Source organism: Lepidothrix coronata, unplaced genomic scaffold (assembly GCF_001604755.1).
Source record: "Lepidothrix coronata isolate B3197 unplaced genomic scaffold, Lepidothrix_coronata-1.0 Scaffold384, whole genome shotgun sequence".
Taxonomy (NCBI): Eukaryota; Metazoa; Chordata; class Aves; order Passeriformes; family Pipridae; genus Lepidothrix; species Lepidothrix coronata.
Genome location: NW_016690564.1, coordinates 20,298 through 33,772, shown reverse-complemented (window position 1 = coordinate 33,772; position 13,475 = coordinate 20,298). Strand labels below are relative to the sequence as shown.

Sequence of the window (13,475 nt, the reverse complement as noted above, 5' to 3'; positions counted from 1 at the left end):
AGAGAGTAATTGCTTTGTAGAAAAGTTCAGATCATAACAATTTTTCATTTTTTTTCCTAAAAGTTCCTTTTGTAATTTCAGAGATTTTTTTTTTCCCAAAGTTCCACCTGCTTTCACTAATAGTGAATCTGGCAGGAAGTTGTTTGAAAAAATAGACTAAAGTGGGAGGGGGATTGAACACAATGAAGTGAGAGAGAGGAAAGAAAACACCGAACTGGAGGAGCATCTACATCGTACGTACCGGTCTGGGCAGGGAAGCATGGGAGGAGCAGCAGACAGAGAGATGCAGCTGGGAGACACAACATCCACAGCATTTTCAAAGGTCTCTTTAGTTGCTCTCTACAATCTGACTGATGAGTTAAAGACCTGAGGAAAGGGTTGATGCCCCAAGCTGGCCTGTTACCTTTCAGCTACATCAGCTCTCTACTAAAAGAAGCCAGCAAGATGCTGCTTTTGCTTTTCTATTACAATGAATGTGACTTCACACTAAAACCGCCCCTGGTTTCCTGCTACTGAGCAACTCCCAGCCCTGAGGGCAGGAGTAGAAAGTTGTCTATGATAAGCACCCACCTTCCCTTTGAAGACAACTGAGATCAGAGACACTCACTCAAATTTGCCCTTCACAGTGCCCAAGTCAGGCAGTTGTCCTTCAGGTGTAGCCTCAGTGGAAATGTGGGTGCTGGGTACAATCAGTTCAGTCTGTCACTGTTCCCACAGGCTTAGATTGGTGGCTGCAAAAGCAAAAGCCTTGGCTTTGTAAGGAGCAAGGAGATGAGAGATGCTCCGTTACTTCAGGTAAACCTGCAATTATTATACCAGCCCTGCACACAAACCAGCAACTTTGATCTGCATCTTGGCAGTGACAACAGGAATAAATTCCCAAGCAACAGCACAGGACGTACCTCTCACGTGCCCCTGGCTTCACATTTAACAACCCTTTCTGTGTGTCTGCAGTGCACAAGAGCTGAAAACCACCAGCAAAGGGGAACCAGCTACAGCTCACATGTAGCTCCTGCTCCCTCCCCAAGAGGATGAAAAGCTCTTCTTGTGGGCACTGCTCTCCATGGGAATACAGAGGGGAAGGGGGTGTTCCCAAAGAATTTCTTGAACGCTTGAAAGTTCAGAAATTTCACCAATTATTGCAAAGGAAAGAGAGTTCAAGCAGGTTGTGAAATGAGCTTTCAATTAGCTGCACAAAGGCTCACTGCTGGATAGAAAAGCAGATGCCAGGAGACATCTCTTACTCCCTATCTTTACTTTTGCCATATTTAAGAAATGAATCACGACAATAATACTGGATTGTGAGTTTGGGAATGATGGGATAGTGATGCTTTGTCAAGGAGATTAACAGAGCAAATAACATTATCATCAATACAGGGTTACCAAGGAATAGCCAGTTCTTAAGGAGATGTTTTATTGTCACTAGTATAGTAACACAAATTGAGAACTAAAATCAGTCAACAGAAGTTGCAGCTACAAAATTATGGCATTTGGTGAGTTAGGCATCTTAGTACTGTTTGTCCTTTTTTTATTTCATCAGATGATCTTTATGGCATTTGGTGAGTTAGGCATCTTAGTACTGTTTGTCCTTTTTTTATTTCGTCAGATGATCTTCCAACCCAAACCATTCCATAATTCTGTGAATAAAAATATTTGCCTATCTATGCATATTGAAAAACACAAAGCACTTGCTGAGGACGAATCCTATAGACATCTCCAGAAAGCAGAGCACACAGCTGGAGACAATTCAGCAGGTTTAAGGCTGTGCTGCTGAGTCAGCCACACACCTTGTGATAGCTGCTGTCCTCAGCCAAACACCGCCAGAGGATGGGAGATCCAGGGTGCTGCTCGTGCTGCTCATGAAGGCCTGGAGCTGGACAACTGTGGCAATCACAGTCCTCGGTGAACATGTGGATGTGGTGAAGGTGCATTTGTGAAAAAAAGACCGTTTGTGAATATGGGACCATGAGGTCTCATGGAAATCAGCCTCTGTTGCTTTAGCTGGTTGCTGTACATCAGGACAGAGGAAGATGCTGCTGGCATAGAGGTCTTCTTATTTGTAGATGGTCTTCAAACATAGTTGAGCTTTTTTTCTTCTGAAGCTTGTCTGTGTTCCCTAAGAGCTGTAGAATTGAAAGAAAAATATCTGTGAGGCCAAAAAGGGCACAGGTTGATTTCAGTGAGAATTGTAATCCATCTGCAGTGGGAAGTCCTCCAGGCACCTCCCTGTCCCATCTGCTACTGGACCACCTCTTGCTCTGAAAGCTGAAAACACATCTAGTCCTTCACTGAATACCCTCCTGCCACTGTAGTGGCACTGTGATTTCATCACTGACCCTAATTAAACTCCCAAAAGGGAAATCTTAGAATAGAATCATAGAATCGTTTAGGTTGGAAAAGACCTCCAAGATCATTGAGTCCAACCTTTAACATTCTAGAGACAATTTAACAGTAAAAGATCTGATGGAATGCTATGACAGTCTTAGGAAAACAACAGGGAAGAAGTACCAGCATTAGCAAGGATTTCTTTAGAGGAACTAAAACTAACAGACTTGGAAATTGTTTTTTCCCAATTTATGTTTTACTGCAATTACTGATCAACTCACTGTTACCCATCTCAGACAGACCCACAGGCCTTGTGTTTCTCCACAAATCCCCACCAGGAATGGCAGGTGGGATGCTTTGCCATATGACAGCACAGTTGCATCCCAAGTCCTAGTCTGTATTGGAGCCCAACTATTTCTGGAGTAAGAGGTGGTTTAATATTAGCTCACTTGAAGAACAGAGGCCTCTGGTGGTCTAGTGGTTAGGGTGCAGGACTCTCACTGCTGCAACCCGGGTTTGATTCCCAGCCCCCCGGGCAGATGGAGCTCGTCAGCCTTGTAAGGCAATCCATCTAAGAGAAGGTCACTCTAAACAAACCTACGTTCTGAGACCCTCACTGCCACTGTCCAAGTTTGCTTGGCCCCGGCAGATGAACCTCAGGATTAAAGGGTGGGCTCAGTTCAGCGCACAGTGTGTCTCACCTAAAAAAATCCACTGCGCAGGCTCGAAGGGTTAATGACCTTTCCCAAATCTTTGCTCGCGAAGACTGGCCATTATTTACTTGAAGAACACAGTGGTTTCTGTGTTGGGACGGAGGAGGGAAGAGCAGAGGGTAATACAGAGGAAGGCTGGTGTTTCCAGATTTTATTCACATAATTCTCTATTTATGCCACAGAGCCTATCCCAGCTATTTCCACCCATATTAGTTTGCAACACAAACTTCCCTCTTGGCCACATTTAGGAAAATATTTTCTCTTAAATTAAAGGTGGCTCTTTGGTGGGCAGAGCTGTGAGTGGGAACCATTCTCCTAAAGGACCTGTCAGCTCACACCTGGATGTCCATCAGTCTCCTGGGCTGGGACATGTCTCTGCAGGGGGACCTGCACAGTCTGGGATCACTCCAGGGAACTGGATCCCACAGATGGAAGGCTGAGCCCTGCCATTGCTTCCTCCTCACTTCAGGAGGGAGCAGTGAGGAAATTTATTCTGTGCTTATTTTTCATAACAAACCCATCTAGACAACATAATGGAGATGAAATCCAGGAAGAACACCCTGTATGCTTGTCCCACTACCAGGTGTGGAACCCACAGGAAACCAACAATTTGTCAGATAGTACCTTGACTAATCCAATGCCAGCAATAGGAATACACAGAGACCATTCCTGCCCAAACCACAACGCACAGCAGGAATGTGAGGGAGATCATGCCCTCATTCCTGGTGGGAAATTCAGGATTACCTGGAGAGTAGAAGAAAATAAAGAGAAGCCCAGTGAATCAAGCAGATATGCCAAGGTATGAGCCTGCCTCATAAGCACCACCCTGAGGAACTGAGCATGAGCAAAGTCCCCCACAACAGCTGATAAAGAGAGAGGGAACCTATGGATGAGAGAACAAATAGGCTCTGGCTCAGGATACCTTAATGAAGATACCTGTAACAATGCTGACTTCATCAATATTCAAAGCTAATTCTTGACTCCCCACCACAACAGATACCAATGAATGTTTTCCTCTTCCAAAAAACCCCAAACCAAGAGATGTGAGAGCCATCCTTAATGATGGCTTCAAAGGCCATTAAGGAAATCCACTTCGACTGGTTTTTAAAGACCTGTTTGTCCATCACCTAAGGAAGACAACAGGGATTTCCACCGTGAAAGAAATTTGAATATAAAAATAACTTTATGTGACTTAATATAGAGGCAAAACTCACTTATCCCTGACTGGTAAGGGGAATTCTTGGGAACTGGCTACATGCTCATCATGTACCACCTTCCCTCAGCATCCCTGTATCTATTGCTCCATGTAAAACTCTGTTCACATCAAGCTCTATTGGCGAAACACTTTCAAAGCAAAGGGAAAACAAACTTGTGGAGAGATTAACCTGGAATTTCCTCACCAAGGATGCCAGTTGTTGGTTTTCCAGTTTCTGCATCTGACATTTCAATGTGGCACTTCAACGTAGGATTGGACTCCCAGACATTTGTTTCTGCTTCACAGCAAATTTTATTCTCCTCAGGACTGATGCTACCTCTCCCATTTGCTGAGAAAGCTGAAAAATAAAAGAAGTTTTAATTATAAATACGGATCAAGATCTTCAATCAAGGGTTCAAAAGGTTGAAGAGGTTCATAGGTTAAACAAGAGGATCATGTAGCACAGAAAGGTGGAGATTGCCGTGACTGCTATGAGTTGGAGATGTTTCATTCCCCAGCTGTTCAAATCAACTAGTGACATTTAGATTTCCTCCTCACTAAAGCTGATGAACTGTTCTGTGAACCAAACACGTTACGAGAAGGCAAAGAAAGTCTCACATGTAATTAAGAATACCAAAACATGTGTAAAAAGTTTAACATTACCTTGATGCAATTAAAAACCATTTTAATAACAATTAGGACACTATTTTGCAGCTCCCTTTTACCCACAGGAACCAAAGAGGGGAAACAAGCAAGACTAGCAGCTGTGTAGATCTCAGAGACCCCGGAGCACATCTCCCACTGACCCTGCATCCCACTGGGCCGTTATATAACTTAGTCCTCTTCCAAGAGAATCTTGAGAACTCCTTCCTGTCTACACATCCCAGGCTCAGCACCTCCACCTGTTACCCTCTCAAGGGACACAAGCACCCATGGCTACAGCAACTTCCAGTTTTCACTAGGGAGGTTTTAGTGTCACCCAAACTTTTCACAGTAGTAACAGCATGTAGATATATTGGTGAGCATAAAACAGGAGAGTAAAAGTCAATTTGTACTGACAGAAGCAGGTGGGATTCATACATTACAAACTGACACAGAATTTGACCATGAGAATTCATGTTAAAAAAAAAAAGAAAAGGAGAAAAAAAAAGCCTGTATAAATCAGAATAATATGTGTTTATGTGAAACCCTACTAGTGTAGTTTTAAGCAGTGTTAGACTCAAGAGAATTTTATTTATTTTTCTGAATTATTTGACTTTTTCTAGCAGAAGAACCTCATTTGGTCAAGTTAGTTTACTCATGAACATCACTGTCTGCACAAGTGTATAACAGTTCACTTTCATAACCAGAAATATGTTTCCCATCTGTTGATAACCAGGCTCCCAGCAGAGCATACCTGCAGAATTCAGGATGCCACACAAGTATCTCGCTCCCATCGTTTTAAGGCAGATGATGTCAGAAATTCCTTCAGGAAAAGTATTTGCTTGCTGAAAGCACATAAGGATGTGTTTTTCCTTGGTCACCAACTCAATTTTCCATTTGAAAACACCTAATTTTCTATTTCAGCAATTTTTACAAATCTTTCATAGCTGCCTGTTTCACATAAGCTCATTGCACAGTCTTTACGGTAGTCGACTGTCACATTTGTTTTGCCAGAGGAAGAGTCATGTGTCCTCTCAGCTGGGTGACCACTGGCCATGGCAATATCTAAAGGAGAAACAAAGAAAAAGTATTTTCTACCAGGTTACTCCCCATATGTTTAGTGTTACAGAATGGGATGAGTTTGGGTGAACAGGTCTGGTCATGGCTTCAGAGATATTGTCTGCCAATGGGCAAATTTTACACAGCACTGGGGCCAGTCCACCAGATAATTTGCGGGCAGAAATAGGATTTAATTTCCCCACTGCTGCAACTGTTTTAAACTAGGAAGTTGGCAGCTTGGGAAATTAGTTGAAAGGCTTTTCTCTTGCTGAGCTCAGATGAATCATCTCTTCTTGTTTCCTTTCCTTCCCAAGGCCTTGGCACAATCCTATCAGGTGTCACTCCAGCAGAGTGCCAGATCCCAAGACCAGTGAAGTTCACAGCTGCCAGACTGGACACACTGGGTGCAGTGTGCAGGTTTACTCATCCAGACTCTCCCGGGGAAAAGCCAGTCCTTCAGGAGAGGACTTGCCTCATCTGACATCAGACAGACTCAAAGAGTCATCCCTCCCAAAACAGGGCATTGGGAAGGTCAAACAAACCCACCTTCACCTTAATTTCTCTTCTCACCCTAGAGCTTTTGTGGGTTTAGCTTTAACTGGGCACAGCTGAGCTTTCTAATAACAGCTAAAAGCTTTTTAGCTACTGATGTGCAGGGAAAGGCACTGAGGTCGTACAAGGAGACTCACTTGGACAGGGAGCTGCAACAGCCAGGAGCAGGAAACACAACCCCATGAGGTGGGGAGAGTCCATCTCACTGCCCTGGGTGCTCAGTTCCAGCGGTGCTGGATGTTCTCTGAGATCCTCTGTGGTCCCAGGTCAGGCTCACCAGGCTCCTCCCTTAGTCTTCTTCCTGTTGGGACATTAAATACAGTGTTTAGCATCCATTATCTCTTATTATCTTTCTCCAGACAAAAAGAAATCAGCTGCCAGGCCAAGTGCTGTAAGGCTGCTCCTGGCCAAGACATCTGGAATGGAAGGAATGGAAGGCAAAGGAACAATCGTGCTGCTCAGCTGTCACTACAATGGCTTTTGCAAGTGCCAAACTCACACCCCTTTCCACCTCTGGCTCAATCACAGCAGTAGGAGACACGTGGTCCTTCTGCAAGGAAAGAGCAATCTCTCCTGAGCCTGTTGGGCAGGAGGCTCCATGTCCAGGTCCTCCAGGCTCCTCAAAAGCAGTGCCCTGCACACATCCCTCAGCAGTACATGCAACAAATAACAACCTGCCTCGCTGTCGCTTCCAAAACACACCAAAAAATTAGATAAGAAAGATATTTTGTGCTGAATGAGTGTTTCACTTGACGTAAGATGAAATATTTATTGTCAAATTGAACTCTGTTTTTAGTTTAGAAGTCTGACAGGAAATATCAGTTCAAACCAAATGAACAAACAAATGAAAACTTGGTATTTCTTTCCAAAAAATTTCCTGGCTTTAGTCAGAAGTTCATTCTCAGTCATTTCAATGAAACTGTCATGACTTTGTGAAATAAATAAATAATGGCCAGTCTTCACGAGTGAAGATTTGGGAAAGGTCATTAACCCTTCGAGCCTGCGCAGTGGATTTTTTAGGTGAGACCCAGCGTGCGCTGAACTGAGCCCACCCTTTAATCCTGAGGTTCATCTGCCGGGGCCGAGCAAACTTGGACATTGGCAGTGAGGGTCTCAGGATGTAGGTTTGTTTAGAGTGACCTTCTCTTAGATGGATTGCCTTACAAGGCTGACGAGCTCCATCTGCCCGGGGGGCTGGGAATCGAACCCGGGTCGCAGCGGTGAGAGTCCTGCACCCTAACCACTAGACCACCAGGGGCCCCTGGTGAAACATATTGTGAAATATATTTTAGTAAAATACAAGTTTCACTTTCCAAATAAGAAAAAAGAAAATTGAAAAAATTTAAAACCTTCTTTATCATCCTGGCTCTGGAAAACAGAACCTGCTTTGCTCTTGGGAGCTTTTCATTAGAAGCTTTCATTAAACAACTTTTTTGCTGTCACCACCTGAGAAGTACCTTGAGGAAATTTCCAAATTAATTATGCATTAATTCCTAATTATGCAGTAATTCTTCATCAGAACTTAATAAATGCTTGTCTCTCATGGTCTGTGTTAATCTAGAGCTGCTGAGAGTTCCACCCCAAAACCAGATGATACAGGAGAAACAAAACCCTCAAGGCAAGCCCATTCCAGCTGCCAGCAGGCACAGGAACCAGCTGCAAAAGTTCCCCTGGAATAAAATCCGGGATACCTCTGCAGTGCCTCAGGCTACTGACATCCACACATAGGATGTAAACCCAGGAAATGCTGGACCGAGCCGCCGTCCTGCCACTGCTCCACACGCACCTTCCGAGGCGAGATCCGTCCACTTCCACTGCACACCACACGGGGGACCAGTGATTCCACTTTACACACAGAGCTCCTGCTCCCCTCTCCAGAGGATTTCCTCTTGCCCCACCAAGGGTTAACAATAACCTTTTCTCATCCTCTTCCTATACATCCAAAAATGGATCCTATCTTTTCTTCTTTTCCAAAAGCAGGTCATTCAGTACCATCTCACACGTTACTTTATCCTGTCTCCTGCTGTGCAAAGCACCAGGTAACAATGCCTGTACCCTCCTCCCTTAAGGGACAGCAGAGTGCCAAGGGACTGTCATCAACCTTAAAATCACAGAATCATTAGGTTGGAAAAGACCCTTAAGATCATTGAGTCCAATTGTTATCCCAGCACTGCCAAATCCACCACTAGATCATGTCCCTAAGTGCTACATCTACATGTCTTTTAAGTCCTTCCAGAGTATTTATACCCCAGAGGATGCTCACCTCAGAGAACAGCTGCAGCACATCTGGCAGAATTATGTGCCCAGAGGTTAAGGTTTGTTTTTTCCCAAGTAGTTGTCAGCCTGAGGTCTGTATCTTCTATCCTCAGTCATTTTGTCTTCTCTTTAGAGGTCTTTTTGCCCCTTCCCTTGTTCTGCTTAAGAGATGTCTCCCTTCCTCTGCTCTCTGGTGAAATTCTTCCCCACTTCCCACTCTCCCAAAAGCCACCTCCTGCCATCAGTTTTAAACTTACTTCAACAATAAATCACTCAAATCTAAAATGAAACATGCTCTTTGAATAGAAAATATTTTTCATCCATTTTTTTGGCCTGCTTCCTTTTCTTTTCCAAGTAATACTAACTTTCCCTTTTCAGAGCTACTGAAGTTGTCTGCAGACCTGTAACAGAGTAAAGCCAGACCCTAAAAGAGATCACCTGCAGCAGTAGATGAGTAAAGCAACAAGCAGGAGGATCTAGGCTTCCTTCAGTTAACAGCAGCCACTCACACCCAGCTGACCAGCTCTTCCCCAGGTCACACCTGACCCATTAGCCTGAGGCCCCAGTATTTGCCAAGAAAGAAAGTCATTAATGCTATAGCATCACTTCCAGCAGTGTCCTCTCTCAAAGTTAAGAGTTAACTGACCCGAACAGTTAAGAGACCTGAAATACTCTCACCCATTTGTTGTGCTTATTCCTACTCCAGCACAAGTTAAATAGCTCACTGCCCTTCCAGTCTGTGTTTTCAGGCTTTCTGACTTCTGCCCAAGGTGACCAGAGCAGAGCTGTGGTGGGAGGTCACCCCAATCCCAGCCACGGGGGCTGGCAGAGCAGGGGTGCTGCCCCAGGGTTTGGATGTGCTTCCCTCTTCAGCCAACCATTAAGCATAGTCATGGACCCACAAAATCCAGTGCTGTTCTCCAGTTGTAAACAATGCAATACGTTTTCTAAAAGATTTATTTGGTACCCTAAAGACCCCACGGAGAATGCTTAAGTTTTCATCAGTTTGGGGAAAATAATACTACTGAAGGAAGTAAGGCTGCAACAGAATAAGCCCCAAAGAACTTCAGAAGATCCTACAGATTTTATTTTCTACTCTAAGTTCTTTCACAGAAAAGGAGCAGTATTTACAGAAGAGATAATTTTTCTATCACTTTCTGTACCAGTTTCACTCTTTGATCTCCTGAATACCACTCTCAACAAGCCTTTACAGGAAAAAAAACAACAAAATGAAATCATGGGAAGGGATGAAACAGCTCTTTCCTGAATGAGCCTATGACTGCAGTTTGTTTCTACAGCTCCAACAAGGCAGTGCAGAGAAAGAAACCAGCAGGACATTGTGGTTGAGCTGAGAAATCTCTGCAAAAATCCTGAATGTAAAGCACACTTTGGCTTTCCACCAACTGCTCTGAAAAGAAATTCCACAGTAACCATTAGAAAACATTACTAATTTTTTTTTATGCTTGCAGTGCATTAGGAAGAGTAGAATGAATGAACTTTTCCACTGATTTAACTTCTTTTATTTCAAAACCTCTGTCCTTATTTACTAATGCTCTGTGTTTTGGTTCTGTTTTGTTTCATTCTGAACCCAGAGCCACCAGGCTGGGGTTTTTGTTGCTTGATGAAGCTGTTGGGTTTCTGCACTCACACAATCAGTGTGAATTCAGTGCAGAGCTGCATCAAAGTTGCCAGCCAGGGCTACAGAAGTGGAGTTATTTAGTAAGAAAGATCACAAGCACCAGTAACACACATTCTTCCTTATGGAGAAAATGTGCAGTACACTAAACACTTCCCTCCTGCCACAGTCATTTTAGTGCCCACTTCTAAATGTCTACTTAAAAACCAGGAAGCAGGAATTTGTAAGAGAACAGACTGACTGTAAGACAGGACCTCTTAAAGAAGAAGACAGTGTGAGTATCTCAAAAGCTGCTTTGTCTGAGGAAGCTTTTGTGCCTCTTCCATTCCCTTCTCCGAGTGCCTGAGCAGTTCTTTCCAACTCTCAATCATTCAGCTCCTCTTCCAGAGCCCTGCACAGGACATGCAGAAGCCACTTGGATCCCAGAGAAACAGGCACACTACAGGTTCCTCCTTCTTTATAATGCAACTAGATTTCATAATGGATTTTCACTTTTACTTCTGGACTGAGGTCAGCAGTATCACTGAGGAATGCAACAAGGCAAGTCCAAACTGCTGTGTGGGATTCTGCAGTTGGAAAGCAGGGAAAAAAAACACACCTCATAAAAAGCTTTCCAGGAACCTGCTTGTGGTTAAACCTGGGCGGAAACCCTGTCCCTCTGGGCATTGCAACAGCAATGTAAAAGACTGGATTTGAGATCTGCTCCTAAGTCTGGCACTCCTTTGGCACTGCAGGGGGTCCCAGAGCAGGAGAATCTGAGGTGCTGAGCTTGGTTTGTTCCCTGGCAGGGATTAGTGCTGAAGGATACCCTGCTAGAACACACACCAGGGCAGCAGCAGCACTTCCGCTGTTTGACTGAAGTTGTGTCCATCACATAACTTGCCACAAGCCACTGGGACCAGAGGGAGGACAGAGGTAAACCAAAGGAACCCCTAAGGAGCAATTCCATTATAAACTCAGCTGACTCCGGCACCACAGGACAGGGGGAGGAAAATTTCAGTGCCCATAAGCACAGGGGACAGATGAGGGTAAAATCTGCTGCTTTCTTATCTCTGTTTTGGGTGGGGTTGTTTAGGGTGGCAAGGAGGCAAGTCAAGCTATCCAAGTTGATTTTAACCATCAGCAAAGCAGTACAAGGTTACAGCCAGGAAAGTGACCTGGAGAGTGGCTGACCCTCTCCTTTCCCTTCTTCCCTATAAGCCCAGGTAGATCCACAGAGCCATAAGCTCTTTTCCTTGACTTGACCGTTGTCCTTGGCACCCATAACAAGCTTTTCTCCTCCCTCAGCATTGCCCTGCAGTTCACAGTTGCCCTGTGCAAGGTGTCCCGCAGCCAGTCACAAGCAGCACTCCCAGGCTTGGGTTGCCATAAACTTTGTCTGGATCTAAAAATAGCAATGTTTCCTTCAAGTACACAGTCCATCCTTTCACCAAGATACTTTTTCACTACACTTTGTCCCTATTTTCATCACATGACCCACAGACTGAAAGGTCCAAACGTTTGCAAACTCTGCTCCAAGAAGAAACCAGTGCTCCTGGAAGGATTAAAGTGCTTGGTCTATCCTAAGCACTGCAGCACCTGGTCCCTTGTCGTGGAAGAGATGGAGGCTGAGCCTGGGCAGACACAATTTCAGGGGTTTATTTAGCAGATATCATACAGAAGTGCTCAGTTTCAATTTAATCACAGTGCTGCAAAACTACAGTGCCCCTCCAGTGAATTTGGCTGTTTTGGTTTGCTCTTACAGTTCTAGTCCAAGGCAGTAGCTTCTGTGTTAGAAAAATGCTCCAATGCAGGGACATTTGTCTACCATTACACTTTCCTGTTCCAGGCCCAGGACATTAAACTTGAGACATTTCCTTAAAAAGAAACCCAAACCACACCACCACCACCACTAAATCCAAACAAGCCAACAAAAAAACCACAAAACCACCAGCAAAATTCCTTGTTTCCCTTAGCTTGTGCCCTTCCTGCCCTGGCCTTGAAGGGTCACCTCCAGCATGTAAACAAGGCTTCCACATCTCTGGGGGAGAAGTTAAAGACTGACATCAGTTCCAGGGATAAAGCATGAGGTAAATGCAGCCACTCTCGCAGTAGGTCCCAGTGCAGGTCTGCAATTTTTTTCCTTACAGTCTTCCCCCCTGGCTCTTGGGCACAGTCTTTAATAGGACTTCACAGTGAACTTATGATCAAAAAAACCCAACTGTGTGCTGATCACAAATGGCCCTGAATGCTAATTCACAGATTCTGAAAGTGACCCCTGGCAGCAAAGGTCTCACTGGCTGCTGCTGGTTGGGCTGAGTTGCTCAGCCAGGACTGGCTTAACATGTTTTAACATCTGATCCAAGTTATCACAAGAAAACAAGCTGTAGCTAAGGAATGTAGCAGCAAAAATGTACATTGTGGTATTTGGAGCTCCAGAGGATTGCTTGGTTTGAGGAATTGCTAACAGGACTAAACTCTTCACTCAAATTCAGCCCAGCTAAACAGCAGCTGTATTACAGTCCTAGTGCAAGCTGTCAGCACAAAAGATATCAATATTCTGAGAATCTGACCCAAAACTTTGATTTTTCTTTCGTCTTAATCATTTTTCACAGGAAAAGTTAGTTTCTGTAATAGATTAGTAGTAGTAACATAATTTACTCATCAAATTAGTAGTAGTAGAGTAATTTACTCTTTTAATAGTATTGCATGTTATATTTTTATATATATATTTGTAATCAAGGTTCTGTTAAGGCCGGTGGACTGTAAGTTACAGAATGGGCAATTAATCTGTCAGTACTATAAGCTGATAGTCCTGCAGCTGCAGTTTCGAAGCTGACAAAACAAGTTGTTATGTCTTACTGAATAAGTCTTTTGTATATTGTCTAAAAGTGTACACTTAAAGTAACAAAGGGAAGGACAAGGATCAAAGGGTCAAGAACGAAGACGATAAAAAGTATCCACGGTGGACATCTGGAAGAGACTCACACAGTAGGCCTCAAGGACTAAAAATTACCTAAGACTATGGATGGGGAAGTAATGGCCAGTCTTCACGAGCGAAGATTTGGGAAAGGTCATTAACCCTTCGAGCCTGCGCAGTGGATTTTTTAGGTGAGAC

General features: G+C 44.1%; 1 long non-coding RNA gene across 2 annotated transcripts in view; it reads right to left on the bottom strand.

The window, feature by feature from the left end:
• Positions 1–1,392: 1,392 nt before the first annotated feature.
• Positions 1,393–13,475, bottom strand: part of LOC108509656 — a 24,581-nt gene continuing 12,498 nt past the window's right edge. Inside the window, exons 2-6 of one of the 2 annotated variants that reach the window (XR_001878675.1) lie at positions 6,624–6,787; positions 5,630–5,940; positions 4,424–4,591; positions 3,663–3,782; positions 1,393–2,123 (exon numbers count right to left, since the gene is read on the bottom strand). This is a non-coding gene — a long non-coding RNA (uncharacterized LOC108509656). The remainder of the gene's footprint in view (positions 2,124–3,662; positions 3,783–4,423; positions 4,592–5,629; positions 5,941–6,623; positions 6,788–13,475) is intronic. The other variant, XR_001878676.1, reaches the window with a different exon arrangement.